A 16,931-nucleotide genomic window follows, 5' to 3' on the forward strand; every position below is an offset into this window, starting at 1 on the left:
TTATAACAGGTTCCAGCATTTTCAATTCATCAGAACATTTAGAGACATACAAATATACACTTCTATAAAAACAGGAAATCATCATAAAGAAAGTAAAAAAGGGAAACAAACATGTACAGTATGGGGGAAAAGGGACATTATTTTTTACGGGGGCCAGTTTCGAATTGCAGCCGTCCGTAGTTGCTCTTTGAGAGTGGTTTTGAAGGAGTCAAGGGATTCACATGTCTTAATGGCTGTTGGTGGGGCGTTCCACATTTTAGTGGCATAGGAGCGAAGTGGCATAGGAGTGACGAGCGTGTGTGTGTGTGTGTGTGTGTTTGTGTAGTAAGTGTGTGCGGTGCGTGTGCGCGTGGTTGCATGTGCATGCTTGTGTAAGAACTGATGATACTATCATACAGGTATTCAAACATTTCCAATATCAATACTAGTGGTACCACCTCAGGCAATATTTTTTCAAGTAGCCTATCGTTGTTGAAAGGTGACATATGTTTCATTATGGGTGATTTTGTGCCATCTGCTTTTCAAGTTAGGGTACTTTAGAGGCTTTAATTAAACAGTGATGGGGCTTTATTCAATGTATTATTAATGCCCTGATTAATGCTGACACAGTTTTGTACTACAGCAAGCAATAATACACCCTCAAGTGAATTAGGAAACAAAATCTAATTGATATTGATGATTGATGATTACAGTATGTCATATTTTAGAATATAAGCGGTATACTGGGGAGTGGGGATATATTGTGATGTACAAAAGCCTCCCTTGTAGAAGTCTTTCAATTGTTTTTTCAGCATGTTTAGGGCTCACAGTGCTACTACTTCTACACGTTTCCCTCCATTCTCACAAGGTAATTCAAGATGTGCTGTGTTTTCAGCAATCACCAGTTGTACAGTTTAGTTTTTAAACTTTGTTCTGTAGTTGACTGAGAGCCTTTATGTTTAGCATTAAATCAATTTGTTCCACTGTATATTCATTGTGATGTTTGAGAAAGTGGTTCTAGTCTGCATTGCATATAGTTTTGATTGATTGATTTGCAGAATTACAGTACATTTCAAGCACAACTCAATACAAAAACTGCTTATTGGGATGACCCAATAAAGCCTTACAATTGTTTAGAAGAGGGTCCACCTTGTTCAATTCATCAAAACAGAGACGTACAAATATACACTTCTGTTGTGATAAGACTGCCCCCTGCGGGGAGGCAGGGGATTCTGAAATAAAGATGGCTGACTGATAACACCAGAACCGGCGTCTCTCTGAATATTGATATCATATTGCATGGTGTCAGTTTTCTTTTCTTTTTGTTGTGCTTTCTTGCTCTGAGCTTACACTTTTCTATGCCAAAATGTCCAGCATGTATTGCCTTTAGCATATCCTTTTGCAGCTGTTGCGGTATTATGATCTTGTCTCCTTTCATCATTAGTCCCTCCACTTCACAGAGTTCATCTCTGTAGTTCCAGAATTGTCTGATTTTGACAGGGACCTCCATTATGTTCTCTGGCCATCCATGTTTCACTATTGTTTTCAAAGTTGCCAACGTGTCATCTAAATGTTATGAGTGTTTGTTCTCTTATACTATTAGCCTTTTTCTCCCAAAGTTGATGACTTTGTTGTTGCACTTGAGTTTTTGTTTTTGTTTTTTTTGAGAGGGGAGATGTTGTGATAAGACTGCCCCCTGCGGGGAGGCAGGGGATTCTGAAATAAAGATGGCTGACTGATAACACCAGAACCTGCGTCTCTCTGAATATTGATATAATATTGCAACTTCTATATAGCCAAAGAACAGAACAGGAATTCATCATTAAGGAGGAAAAAAGGGAAAAGAAAACATATGAGGGGGAAAAGGGGTGGGTGGGAGGGGGATTCAGATTTCTAATTGCAGCTGTCCGTAGGTGCCCTTTGAGAGCGGTTTTGAAGGAGTCAAGGGATTTGCATGTCTTAATGACAGCAGCCTCAGTCTCAGTCATTTGTCATAGATGTATTTTATCGAATAAGAAATGCAGTCTTGATTCGAGGCTAAAAGTCTGCAGTAGCCTATGAAGCATAAACACAAACGGGACTGTATGCTATTGTTACAGGGTGCTGGCTATGCCTTGCACCAGCAGGTGGCACTGTCGTGACAGTGAAATAAGTAAAAAAAACAGTCCAATGGCGGCTCTTCTACATAGACGGGTTTCTGAACTGCCCACAGCCCTCAAGACGCAGACTGAGTAGATTTTTTTTTTTACCATTTTATCATGATTATTAGTGAGGACCTATTATATGAAGATAGGTTGAAAAGTGTTGAAGTGGTCCTTTAAAGAGTTTTGGAGTGCAATACATTTGTCTAAAGTTCACAAATTGAATTTGATTAATTTAGATATTTGGGTGTTTAGGAGTGGGTTATTGAAGTTAATCTTAAGCTCCTCTGAGACGATGAGACACTGAGTTCACTGTAAGACAAAAAAGTGTTTGTCGTCTACCTTTTTTCACTGACAAAAATTAAATAAAAACTAAGCAGTGATGACTTAGTGAGGCCTTTACAATGCAGTACAGCGCAGTAGAATATTATTAGTATCGCAACACGAGCTATATAGTGATGACTAAAACTATGACTAAATATATTGACAATTCCGTCAACAAATACATTTAGATGTTAGGGAGGGCTCACAAAATAATGGCAAATAAATGACAAAAACTAAATTGAATTTGATTCAAAAGACTGACTAAAACTATATCAAAATGTGCTGTCAAAATGATCACGGGACACATATGCTATTTCCATTTCCTATCGAACACTTTCTTTATCCACCTCAGTTCCAGACAGACATACAGACATGCATGCACAAATATTACAGTGTTCCTTTTGATATTCAAGTAGGCTATACTCAATTTGCTGCAAGTGTTTAAGAGGGGCATGGGGACACACTGTCTTATTTACAGTTGCCTGCATGAGTTCATAAACACCATACGGTATATGAGAAGACTCACAAGCAGGGGGTATGCTAATATTAACCCACATGCTGATGTATTTAAACACCCTCTTTCCGTTTGCTTTGATTTTGTTGTTATCTGTGTATGTCAGTTGTAATATTTGAAATATCCCGATAAAGCTGCGTCAACAGTGTTGTGAGGCATAATCCTCTTGCGTTTGGACATATCATCAGAGTTGTAACGTGGGTCACTGGTGATATTGTTTTGCACACCATATCAAGATGTCCTCACCCAGGCTGCCCAGCTGGGAATGATCAGTTCCCAGCTTATATGCAAGCAGCCTGCATTACCCACGGATCACCTCTTGACAACAGCCCTTTTTAAATGGTTTTTTTTTGTGGCTTTCGCCTTTATTTTATATATTTTATGGAGGGACAGACAGTAGGCTGACAGGAAATGGGGAGAGAGATGGGGGGAAGACATGCAGTAAAGGCCGTCGGGATCGGGAGTCGAACCCGCGGCACACTGCCAGACTGGATTACCAGCCAAGGTGCCTGGACCACTGAGCCATGGCCCAGACAACAGCCCTTTTAAAGCTGGCGGGTTTGAAACTATGCCTATAGTCAAGCCAACGTCTATTTGTGGAGTGCTTTAAAAACAAAAACACAGGGATAAAAAAACAAAACAACTATAATGTATGATTAACAAACACGTGCTCCTTCAGAGTACAACACAAATACAACACTAGGTGATACATAAAGATACATGCAACAGGAGTGGAGAACACAAACAAGATATTGTATACAAGGGAGAATTAGTAGGTTTCAAGATAACTTTTAAATATTCAATGGACATGTGACATTTATAGCGAGAGGTGTCAGTACCCTGTGTCTGTATCCTGGTGTCAGTATCATGGTGTCTGTATCCTGGGTGTCAGTGGTGTCCTTATACTTACTGGTGTCAGTATCCTGGTGTCAGTACCGGTATCCTGGTGTCTCTATCCTGGTGTCAGTACTGGTGTCAGTATCCAGCTGGTGTCAGTATCCTGGTGTCTGTATCCTGGTGTCTGTATCCTGGTGTCAGTATCCTGGTGTCAGTATCCAGCTGGTGTCAGTATCCTGGTGTCTGTATCCTGGTGTCAGTATCCAGCTGGTGTCAGTATCCAGCTGGTGTCAGTATCCAGCTGGTGTCAGTATCCTGGTGTCTGTATCCTGGTGTCAGTATCCTGGTGTCAGTATCCTGGTGTCTGTATCCTGGTGTCAGTATCCTGGTGTCAGTATCCTGGGTGTCAGTATCCTGGTGTCTGTATCCTGGTGTCAGTATCCTGGTGTCAGTATCCTGGGTGTCAGTATCCTGGTGTCTGTATCCTGGTGTCAGTATCCTGGTGTCCTCATACTTACTGGTGTCAGTATCCATGGGTGTCAGTATCCTGGTGTCTGTATCCTGGTGTCTGTATCCTGGGTGTCAGTATCCTGGTGTCCTCATACTTACTGGTGTCAGTATCCATGGGTGTCAGTACCGGTATCCTGGTGTCCATACTTACTGCCTGGTGTCAGTATCCTGGGTGTCAGTATCCTGGTGTCTGTATCCTGGTGTCAGTATCCTGGTGTCAGTATCCTGGTGTCTGTATCCTGGAGTCTGTATCCTGGTGTCAGTATCCTGGGTATCAGTATCCTGGTGTCTGTATCCTGGTGTCAGTATCCTGGGTATCAGTATCCTGGTGTCTGTATCCTGGTGTCAGTATCCTGGGTATCAGTATCCTGGTGTCTGTATCCTGGTGTCAGTATCCTGGTGTCTGTATCCTGGTGTCAGTATCCTGGAGTCTGTATCCTGGTGTCAGTATCCTGGTGTCTGTATCCTGGTGTCAGTATCCTGGTGTCAGTATCCTGGGTATCAGTATCCTGGTGTCTGTATCCTGGAGTCTGTATCCTGGTGTCAGTATCCTGGGTATCAGTATCCTGGTGTCTGTATCCTGGTGTCAGTATCCTGGTGTCTGTATCCTGGTGTCAGTATCCTGGTGTCAGTATCCTGGTGTCAGTATCCTGGTGTCAGTATCCTGGGTATCAGTATCCTGGTGTCAGTATCCTGGTGTCAGTATCCTGGGTATCAGTATCCTGGTGTCTGTATCCTGGAGTCTGTATCCTGGTGTCAGTATCCTGGGTATCAGTATCCTGGTGTCTGTATCCTGGTGTCAGTATCCTGGGTATCAGTATCCTGGTGTCTGTATCCTGGTGTCAGTATCCTGGTGTCTGTATCCTGGTGTCAGTATCCTGGAGTCTGTATCCTGGTGTCAGTATCCTGGTGTCTGTATCCTGGTGTCAGTATCCTGGTGTCCTCATACTTACTGGTGTCAGTATCCATGGGTGTCAGTATCCTGGTGTCTGTATCATGGGTGTCAGTATCCTGGTGTCCTCATACTTACTGGTGTCAGTATCCTGGGTGTCAGTACCGGTATCCTGGTGTCCATACTTACTGCCTGGTGTCAGTATCCTGGTGTCAGTATCCTGGGTGTCAGTATCCTGGTGTCCTCATACTTACTGGTGTCAGTATCCTGGGTGTCAGTACCGGTATCCTGGTGTCCATACTTACTGCCTGGTGTCAGTATCCTGGTGTCAGTATCCTGGTGTCAGTATCCTGGTGTCTGTATCCTGGGTGTCAGTATCCTGGTGTCCTCATACTTACTGGTGTCAGTATCCTGGTGTCAGTACCGGTATCCTGGTGTCCATACTTACTGCCTGGTGTCAGTATCATGGTGTCAGTATCCTGGGTGTCAGTACCGGTATCCTGGTGTCCATACTTACTGCCTGGTGTCAGTATCCTGGTGTCCTCATACTTACTGGTGTCAGTATCCTGGTGTCCATACTTACTGCCTGGTGTCAGTATCCTGGTGTCCATACTTACTGCCTGGTGTCAGTATCCTGGTGTCAGTATCCTGGTGTCCATACTTACTGCCTGGTGTCAGTATCCTGGTGTCCATACTTACTGCCTGGTGTCAGTATCCTGGTGTCCATACTTACTGCCTGGTGTCAGTATCCTGGTGTCCATACTTACTGCCTGGTGTCAGTATCCTGGTGTCCATACTTACTGCCTGGTGTCAGTATCCTGGTGTCAGTATGTGCCGGTACCTGTGAAGTACAGGAGAGTCAGCTCTGTGTATAATCCTGCATTCAGTCTCATGCCATAGTGCTTGTCCAAGTAATCATTACCTGTAATTTGCATCAAAATACTTATGCTGTATTTCGCCCATCCCTGATGACTGCATGCGTTTTTCGCAGCCATGATTAATTTATCACCCATGTATTTATTTGTGGGGGGATGAATGAGTCACTCAGCAACCTTTGTGGTTTGGAGCTTGTCACTGAATATCACACCAGGCTTACAGTATACTACACTGTATGGTAGCTGAATGACAATCACCTGTGTTTTCCACTCATTTTAAATTAAATTCAGCATCAATTATGTGTGGGTGAAAAGAGATTTCAGTGAATCATTAGTAATCATGTAGCCATTCTACCGTATTGACCTGTCAGCAGTATTGACGATCTGCAGCGTATAGTGAAAATAAAATAGTATTTTGTGCACACAGCCTCCCGGTCCCAATATGCCACTCGCCCACTCCTGTGCCTGTGGAGCTCTGCGATCAGCAGCAATAATTTATCCAGACGCTAACCCTTGATGAAATGAAGGAAATAAACGTCCAAGCATGGCAAAAGGTCATTGCAGCAGGTGAAATTAGTTGTGTATTCCAATTTTACCGTGGACCTCAGCTCCTTTTAAGAGACAGGCAGGGTCACACACTGCTATTCTCACGCAGTAAAAAATATCAAGGGGTTTCGGGAGCAATTTCCTTCCAATTCAGTCAGGCCTGCTGATGTGTTCTACTGTACAGTAGGCCTATACCTAAAAGAGAGAGAGAAAAAGAAAGAAAAAAAAAAACTACACTTTTCCCCCATGGCACTTCTCCACACCTAATAACCAGTGGTGGAAAAAGTACTCAATTGTTTTACTTAAGTAAAAGTATAAATACTGCAATGTAGATGTAGGCTACTCTGTTAGATGTAAACGTGTACTCAAAATGTACCACGCCACCAGTACCAGGCCACGGTGGCGCAGTCAGTAGCGCTGTCGCCTCATAGCTAGAAGGTCCCACGTTTGATTCCCGCCTGCAGGGACGCTGTGGGCGCTGGAGGCGTGTTCTCTCCTCCACGTCATCAGCGCCCATACCCGATGCAGGGTTGGCGAAAGGGCCTTTCTGTGTGGAGTAAAGTATGCATGTTCTCCCCGTGTCCCCTAGGGTAGGTACCCTCACAAAAAACATGCAGTCCTGGTCTCTACTCTCTATACTGCCTCTCCCTCATGGTCAGCCTGCATGGAGGGGAAAGGAACTGTTTGGAATAATGTGTTCCTTCCACGTGCTACATCCAACCGGAGAAACCCTCCCCCCTGTCAGGTGATAAGAAGCGGCCTACTCACTCCTCATGCATTGAAGGAAGCATGAGCTCAGTTTTGGGCTCCCCCCAGGTTGGCAGAGAGACAGCGCAGGCACACCTGAGCTTCCATGGGTGGCCAAAAGCCGCTCGTGGCCGGCCACTCTTCCTGGTTTTTAGACAGCTGGTGGATGGAAGTGAAGCTCCACCCATGCCGCGGGGGCAAGCTTTTCTGGGAATCTGGCCGACGCGGCATTGTGCCGCGTGGGTGGAGCTTCATTTCCATCCACCAGCTGTCTAAAAACCCGGAAGAGACACCGGCTACGAGCGGCTTTTGTCCGCGCATGGAATCCTAGGTGTGCTTACACCCAGTGTGAGACAGTAGCGCCCAGGGTTACAGCTTAAGGCCTCACTCAGACCTTTAAAACATTGATGCATGCTTGTTGTATGAATGTTGTGAGTGTCATGGCCGCCCCAATGCATTTCCAATGGAAGTCACATGGTTTGTAGTCCACATTTTGGACTACAAGCTGTTGTATGGCTTTCGGCTGTGTTTCGACTGCGCCCCTCCCCCTCATACAACACAAATGTTGTGTCAAACCATGTGACTCCCATTGGAAATGCATTGGGGCAAGCTGTGTCACACCCTTTGTATACAACAAGCATACAGCAATCTGTTGCGACCGTGTGAGTGAGGCCTAAGAGAACGGTTGAAAAATGGGATAAAAATGTAAGTAGTAAAAAAGAAGGTAACTGCTTTAAAGTGTGGTAAACTGGAAATACAGTACTCAAACCTGTTGTAAATCTCTCAAGACGCCAGCCTGTGTCTAAAAATATATTGAACTTCTGTGTGAAGTGAAAATGTGAAGAAGAGGAGGGGGAGGCAGGGGGTAAGGAGGATTCTAATTGTGTAAGCGCTGTCTGAGGGAAGGAGATTGAACTACATAACCAATGTGCACGAATCCATATCACCACTCAACACTCTACAAAGCGGAGGCTCCAGCTGGTCGTAATCAACGGCTGGCGCGCGTGCAGCTAGGATTATATCCGAGTTTTGCTAAAGATTTTTTATTACCATATTTCATCACGCATTCTTGTCGTTGTGCATAGTTACAAAAAAGCAATCAAATCTAACACTCTGTCCATGGATGGGGAACTCCATCTGTGTACTTGTGATTTAATCATCTATCTGGTTGATAGGACCTGCAGTCTGGGGTAATTAGTTGATTAGAGCATAATAAACATCTCCCATGGATGCAGACAGAAATAGGACCCCTCCATCTGTCACGGTTCAAGTCAGGAGAGCTTGTAGGACCCAAATGCAGGAGGAGGCAGAGGCAGAGCAGGTCATTTCAAAAGGTTTAATAAAAAAACTAGAATACAAACGAGAAGACTGGAAGCACAAAGGTGTCAAGACAAGACACACGCAACATACCACAATGAACTAGCAAGGAAACACTGGGATCAGGGGAGGTATAAATACACAGGACACAGGTGAACACAACTGAAAATCAACACTGGGATAGGCTGGGGAACTAACAGGACAAGGTGGAAACACTAGGCTAATCACAGTACAGGTTGACAAGGCAGGCAAACAGTAACAGGGCAGACAGGAAACACTAGGAACAATTATACAAAATAAAAGCACACAAGGGTAAAGCAAAACTCAAACAGGATCTCATCTAGGAAACCAAGAACACAATACTTCAAAAATCAGTGTGTGTGAAAACAGAAAAGTAAAACACCAACCATTACAGGAAAACATGAACACCAGCACGTCACGGATCGTGACACCATCAGTATCTGTAATTCCTTAAAAAACAAAAACAAAAAAAACAGTGGATTGCCCATATTCTTCATACACGATACAGTAAAGTTTCATCACCTTCATCACCTGATGAAGGCCGCCTGCGGTCGAAACGTTGTGTCTTAACTATGGTGTTTCAATAAAAGAACATCATTGGAGCAATCCTGTGTGCGGACTGTCTTCTTTTCATTGTACTTGCCTTGGTCCGGCACCAGCCAGGAACTGGATGTGCGCAAGCCACCTGCCTTTTAAAATAGCTGATATGTTGACCATACCACATCAGTATTTTTGCATTATGCATCCCACGTTTGTTTTTAAAAGTTCAACCGTGTTCCTGCATGGCTAATAGTTGACTTGCGTCTCATCTAAAAAAAAACACCCTTTGCACACTACAAAACAAATATTTGTTTTATTCTCTTCGCCATACCACACGGTGGATAAAACCTGGGCTTTCAATCTAGTGATTTCACAGTCTGAGCTTGCCAACAACTCCTCGCTTCTGTGCAACACTGAAGAGGCTAGCGCAGTGATTAATAGTCATCTGAATGGCAGCTCTCCGTGTTATGAGAGCTAAAGCTCTATCTAATGGCTGGAGGCCATGCTCTTCTGGATCTACCTCTGCATTTGTACGGAATGCAATTTTCCTAATGGTAACTTGCAGGAAATTATACATTTGGAATGTCATGAATGAGCCGAAGTTGCAAGCAGTGGAAGCCCAAAGGTTAGAGTAGCGGGCCTGTAATGGTAGGTTGTGAACAATGAACATGCTCATGATCCCTGAACTGGAACAGGATATCTATGTGGAGAGAGTAAATGAGTACCCCTTGAGCAAGGCATTTTAGTCCCCAAACTTTACTGCCGATGCTTAATGGTGGCCACTGGCCAGCATGAGAATAATGTGTTTGTATGGGGTGAGACCCATGTGTGCATATGTGTTACTGTGTGTTACGCATAATACACAGATGTTCTCAAAAAGTGTATCCAGAGAGTGATTGAACAGTGTGTCTTCATTGTCTTGGTGAAATTTCATATCTATGACTTCTTTGCAATCACAAAAGACACCCGGGGAAAAGACACTTTCACTAAATACAACTGTATTACCATTGTATTGTGAAAACAATGTTAAATCTATAGAGGTATTTCCATTGTGTGGCAGCACAATGGAAATACCAAAATAGGGATGTCAGGGATGATGTGGTTAAGAGCAAACAATCTAAAATGAGTCAAGTTTAAGTCACCCTTTCCTGAAATAAATTATTCATATAGTTTCAAGATTTTCTCATATCTCGTATTATCTCAGTCATCACCCTATCCAACTTATATGTCCAAAGATAGAAGCGGTGAAGGAAATAATGCTTGTATAAAGAGATGAACTTTAGCTACGATCACAGCAAAAATCCCTGGAGATGTGTTTGACAGAGCAGCCAACACTTTATCTTGGTTATGTCTGACAGCGCTATCAGGAAGGAAAATAACACAAAAACTAATGGGGCATCAGGAATCAAACAAAGGTGGAATAACATTGTTGATTCCCATCTATCGACTCCTACCACCTCATGAGGCAGCCAGTGACAACTGTGGATGTTAAGTATAAACTGTAAAAGGCAAAAAACATGTTTTCATAAATGCACAATTGGCATTTATAACGCCTATCAACCTTATTAACCTCGTTAGCAATATAACACAGCTGTGCAGAGTTTGTAAGGCAAGCACATGCACACATTACTGGATAATGCGTTTTTATAGCAGTTGTTACTGCCATTCGGAAAAAGAAAGTGCTCAAATGTCAGGCATGGTCATGGTTAGATTTGGCTGGCAGGCCTATTAAATCCATTATATCTAGTACAATCATTTTGATGGAAGGTCACTGTTATACTCTTTTCTTTTCAAATTCCAAATTGACTGAGAATAGCAAATGCATTAGAAATGTGTACTAAACGTGCAATGGTCATTTCATTTAGCATGCGAAGGTAAATGGTACAATTCCATAGCCGACTTTAATGTAAAATGATGTTACAATGGCCCAATGTTTCAAAGCATTGTGTGAGTCAGCAGCCATTAATGGTCCCTATTAAAGCCCATACTCTCTAGAGGATGATAAGCAGATTGGGAGAGTATAAGAGGGGGAGAAAGGCCTATAGAGCAGGTGCTCACTCAGATAACGTGACAGAGGTGGTTTGAGCTGGGTTATTTGTTAACCAAATTAATGCCAAGAATGCTGGACCTCGTTCTTCTCTCCACAACCCGCGAGGGACCTCGTCTTTCATTAATTTAATTTAATCGACTATTCAAAAAATATATTTTGTATTTTTTGCTTTTACTCACGTTAGACAGTCTACATACGGATCCGACGTGCACGTCATGTTTTAGGATGGAAAAGAATCACGGCACTCCATCTTTAACCTGACTCCACCAGATTGCGGCAGTATTGAGTTCACAAGTTCCCTCCTCCTACCTTGATCTAGTCTCTCTCAAGCAGAAACGATGAACCGGAAGCAGCGGGACAGAAATCTGATATCTCCATAATCATTTCGAGTTGTAGTCTTCTTAGCTTGTGTTTACATTTGCACTGTGGCACAGCTACAATATGTCACCAGTCTCGCATACGCCCGCATATCGCTCTGATCAGATTTTGTTTGGAGTACATCGTCTCTGTCCGAGAGAGACCAGATGGGAGCAGGAGGAGGAACTCACTAACCTGACTCCAGCTGGCGGAGTCAGGTTAAAGCTTCCTTGGTTGCCCTGCAGGGATCTCTTCTTCTACTGTGATATTTCTGTGATATTTGACTGGCACTGGCCTCAGGATCATAAAAGATCCAACATAAAAGTGGACTACAAGCCAAAGGGTTCAAAATAAAGATCAATCAGCAGTTTTGGCAGACAGTTTTGGCAACATATTTTGTTTGCTTGAAAAGCAGTTATTATTGGCCAGCAACAGAATAGACAGACAAGAAATTAATTTTCCAACATGACAATTTCGGTGATGATTTAAAGGACGACTTCACCACTTTTCAACCTATCTTCATATGATTGGTCCTCACAATGTTAAAAAATAAAATAATAAAAATAGAATTTCTTCCTACTCGGTTTGTGTCTCATTAGAGGGCTGTGGGCAGTTCAGAAACCCGTCATCAGACGTGGAGCGACTGACGTGCCTTAGTAATTTATTTTCAATGAGAGGCGTGCATTTATTTTGGACGTGCAAAGAAGTTGAGGGGCGATTGCGTAAGCGGGCGACTAGACCTGGATTGTGGTGTGGTGAGCCTTTTTTTTCATGCTACGCGTCCCGCAATCCTCATGAGCAGGTGTGTCGCTGAATCAGGCTCAATATGTGCATGCATAAAGTGAATGGCAAATCGAGTGGCAAAGTGAGCGACAAAGTGAGTTTAATGTCGTTTAACGTTGTTTAATGCAATCAATTACAACTTTTCTGTTTGAATGTATGGGCTGTCATGGCCAGAAAGTATTTTTTTGGCACTCAGTAGGCGTTCCCGTATTTCTTTTTTTCTTTTTTTAAGATAATTGTTTTGGATTCTTCTTGTGATGTAATTATATTACATTTTGCTACAGTTTGTTGGAGGTGGTTCGAATGTGTATTTGATAGTTTTTCCCCCCTTTTCTGGCACTTGCTTATTGTTTTGATAATAAGCTACATGTACTATAGTTACACATAACATGTGTTATTAGTAAGCCATTTAGTATGTTGTTGCTGAGAACTCTATTGAGGTGATCATACTGCTGCTGAGTAAACTGTTCCTTGTTATCTATATTCACAGTGCACTTTGTTTGTATTATTATAATTATTATATTAATTAAAAGAACACAGACAAATTGTAATTATAGAGGGTATGCGTAAGCTTAAAGTGAATGGCACATCGAGTGGCAAATCGAGTGGCAAAGCAACATGCAAAGTGAGTTTAACATTGTTTAATGTTGTTTAATGCAATCAGATAGGACTTTTCTGTTTGGATGTATGGGCTGTCGAGGCATTCCTGCGTAACTTCCGGGTTTGATGATGATGTCACGCGCACACCCTCTATATATGTTGGTTCATGTCTGACTGAATAAGCATCTATTAAAATGTGTATAGCTTTTGTCAGTAACTTGCTCATTTTATTTTAGTTTCAGTCTGAAATGGAAACCTGTTTGTGTCTCAACCAATCACAGTCTCAGCCGAAAGTCCTGTCCCTTTGGGCTATGGGATAGCTTCATCTCACTGCAGCCAGAAAAGGCTAACGTGACACACTATGAGGTTGTCTCTTGGAAGAGCCACCCATCTCTCTTGGAAGAGCCACCCATCTCTCATGGAAGAGCCACCCATCGACCTTATTATTCTTCACTAGTCCGATCCAGAAGAACACAGTTTGCTGGCCACTGCTACAGAGTTGATCATGAGATTATATCTTCCCTTCTTCTCTGGAATCCTGCCTCAAAGCAGACCAGAGACAGAAAACTGTCGTTCCCTGATGTCATCGTTAGGGAATGAATGAAGTCTGGCGTGGCATTGTGAAATCCATGATCTCGACCGCGGTCGAAAAACGATGATGATGTGAGGTTGTAGATCAGCCATTTTTATAGTAGCCGATATTTAAAACTAAAGGTTACCGCATGTATAGGTTTATTTATTTCACAAAATGTGTTTGTATCAATTTCCTGTCCTATTTTCGTGTTGGTCACATGCAGTGACCTACAACCATATAATGGAGGTTGTCATTGATCTTGTCAAAAGTAAAGGTCTGATGAAGGCCAACAATGGCCGAAACATTGTGTATCTGTGAAATGCCAGTGTTTTAAAATAAACTAAACACTGTGGACAAGATCGCTCTGTGCAGACTTCCCTTCTTTACACACTCTGTGAATATGGTCAGAGTGATAATCTCAGTGGCATCACTATAGCCACATTTTCGGAGACGCAGGGAAAATCGAGGTTCATTGATTCCACCTCCTCAGTATTACATGACTGTCCACACGTATATCGTGCTACTAGTCTGATTTGTCCGGGTGGCTTTAACACATTTTGGGCGGGAACCCCTTTGGGTGTTTAGCTATTGAAAAATAGCAGATCTACAAGTTGTAGGTCTGCTATTTTTTTTAAATCGTGAAAATGTGCCTCAAATCTTTGATATTACAGAGTGAACATTTTAACTCAAATCTTTGCTTCTGGGGAGGTCCCTGGAACAACATATTTTCAGGTGGGGGGGCAGAGGGATATTACATATCATTTTTGGGGTTCTTGACATGAAATATTGAGCACCACTGATAAAGAAACATAAGGTTTTTCATACAGAAAACTGTCAGGATTTTGAAGACATTCAAACAATTTCGATGTCAGGCCAAAATGGGTTAACCTGCTCCATATTAGTCATTCATGCATGCTGGACTGTCAGAGAGCTGCGGACAGGCAATCAGTCACAGAGAGACACCATCAATCACCAACAGCACTCCACTGGTTCTGTCCTTCAGTCTTCCTGCACTCACTGTGTGACCCGAGGGAGACTCACCAGAAATAGCTTTGTGTAGTTTTACGTTACATTGTTTATAATAAAGCCTAGAACACTATACTCACTCTAGCTCTATATTTTTGTTCAGTTTATTACACTCCCGCTACTGTTTACAGCGTCTCTCTCCCTCAAGCTTTTGAACTATCGTAACTCAGTCCAACATTCACTGGCTCTATAATGTTTACAGTGTTCCCCTGATATGTATTTTTTACGTTGCTCTGAAGTGGCCAGACGTGTGGCCACTTTGCCTTATACCGGCGTATATGACCACTGTTTTGCCTATTGGACTTTCATCATGCCAAGTTCAATGTTGCACGATAAATGTTTTATATTATTTATTTTGAAAAGAAGAGAGTCCGCACACAGGATTGCTCCAATGGTGTTCTTTTATTGAAACACCATAGTTAAGACACAATGTTTCGACCGCAGGCGGCCTTCATCAGGTGATGAAGGCCGAAACGTTGTGTCTTAACGGACTCTCTTATTTTCATTGTACTTGCCTTGGTCTGGCACCAGCCAGGAACTGGATGTGCGCAAGCCACCTGCATTTTAAATTATATTATTTATTGACCACATCACTTTTTTTTTAAGATTTGTTTTTGGCCTTTCTGCATTTATTGATAGATACAAGTGAAGATTGACAGGAAAGAGGGAGAGACAGACAGGGGAGAGACATGCAGCAAAGGTCGTCATGAACGGGACTCGAACACGTGGCGTGCTTTCAGGCCAGAACCTGGTGGCGCGTGGTCCAGGTGGCATGCACCTGGACCACAAGGCCAGTGGGCGCCCCGCCGATCTGTTTAAAAAAAAGAGAGACGAAGCTGAACTTGTTCAGCACGGTGATGTTGAAGTTGGATATTTCACTTCCATACACCCCCTTTTGTGAATTGCACGTTGATTTTTGCTTAGACAAAATACACCCTCCTTTAGTAACTTTATTCACACGTCATTTACGACCACCTTAGGGAGTCGGGCCCAATGTCGCACGCACGCACGCACGCACGCACGCACGCACGCACGCACGCACGCACGCACGCACGCATCAATAATGGAACACTATAATAAGTAAGGCATTAAAGGACACGTTGAATGGATATTAAAAGCAGCAAGGGGAGAATAGACAGGAAGTGGAGAATTGGTCTTCTTCCAGACAATCTGGAATGTCCTTGAAGGGAACATAATGCATTGACACGCGCGCACTCACACGCACGCGCACGCACGCACGCACGCACGCACGCACGCACGCACGCACGCACGCACGCACGCACACATAATAGGTAAGTTGACAACATAATGCAATCTGCTGGCATGTGGCAATGTGATCTTCTGTGTGTCAGAAGTCAGACATTCCAAGTTGATGCAGAAAAAGATCAAACAGGGAGAAATCTGCTGCATTAGTACATAATGCATAATGTGCCCTACTGTGCTGTGCCTCAAGACACATAAATAAAAACCTTTCTCATAGAGAGCTAAAACAGCATAACATGGGGCACATATCGGGGCAAGGGATCCATTTAATGAGTCAAAGATTATCTTTGAAATTAGAGATGTCCCGACTCCCGATACTGTATCGGTATCGGGGAAAGTATCGGATCGGCCCTTATTTGTCATATCGGGTCATATCGGTATCGGTGAATATGCCAGTCTAACCACCGATCCGACACAGGGGTAAGGGGTTGACACTATGGCAGGTAAATAAAATGTGGAGTTGCCAAAAACTGCAAGTGCACATTTGAGTGAGGAGCCTGCTATAAACACACCACGAGATATATAGCTAGATAGCTATAAACACAACATGAGATCACGACACTGGTATCGGTATTCGGTATCGGTATCGGCTAACACAGAAATTGAGGTATCGTGGATCGGATCGGAAGCGAAAAAAGTGTATCGGGACATCCCTACTTTGAACTTCTTATGAGAAGTAAAACACTGTATCCGAAAATGATTGAAGAACAAATGAGGCACCCTGATACAGTATATGGAGGACGTTGTATTCTCAAAGCCCTTGTTCTACACTGGCACAGGCATATAGCCGCCATTCTGAATATACAGTAAATGACTGAAATGAACACGTAGTAATAATACTGCACACTTCTGATAACAGCTGCAATGGAATACCTTTCTGTAACACCAAAGCGGTCTGATGTGGAAATTAGTAGAAGCTTCAGTATAGCTAATTAACAGAGTAAGTAAGTAATCATTTCCCACAAGGGCTGAGTTTTTCCACCTCCAATAGGGCGTGCATGTGTTGTTGGCAAATCACCAGCACACTGCAATTTT

This window comes from Electrona antarctica (genome assembly GCF_951216825.1).
Source record: "Electrona antarctica genome assembly, chromosome: 11".
Lineage (NCBI taxonomy): Eukaryota > Metazoa > Chordata > Actinopteri > Myctophiformes > Myctophidae > Electrona > Electrona antarctica.